The 241-nt window shown below is 47.7% G+C and overlaps 1 long non-coding RNA gene across 1 annotated transcript in view; it reads left to right on the top strand.

The window, feature by feature from the left end:
* Positions 1 to 241, top strand: part of LOC146763913 (uncharacterized) — a 63,682-nt gene that overhangs the window by 29,858 nt on the left and 33,583 nt on the right. The window lies entirely within an intron of this gene.

The following is a 241-nucleotide window of genomic DNA, read 5'->3' as shown; positions in this document are numbered from 1 at the left end:
GTGAGGCTCTCCTTTTCCCACTCATTGCTCCACACCATGGGAAAGCCTACCTTTTTATACAGAAGTGTTGGGACATAAAACATCAGATTACCACTGTCTTTTTAAAGGAAACTTCCCTGACTAACCATCCACTGGCCACTCTGGCAGTCAGGCTTTCACCACCTGAGCTGAAACCGAGCAATTGGTGCCTCCAGTGACATAATAGCTGGCTTATTTGACTCCTTACAACCCCTCCTGCCTC

The sequence above is a fragment of the Lonchura striata genome, chromosome Z, assembly GCF_050655825.1.
Source record: "Lonchura striata isolate lonStrDom1 chromosome Z, ASM5065582v1, whole genome shotgun sequence".
In the NCBI taxonomy this organism is placed as follows: Eukaryota; Metazoa; Chordata; class Aves; order Passeriformes; family Estrildidae; genus Lonchura; species Lonchura striata.
Note: the sequence above shows the minus strand (reverse complement) of the source record. Positions and strands in the feature narration are given on the sequence as shown.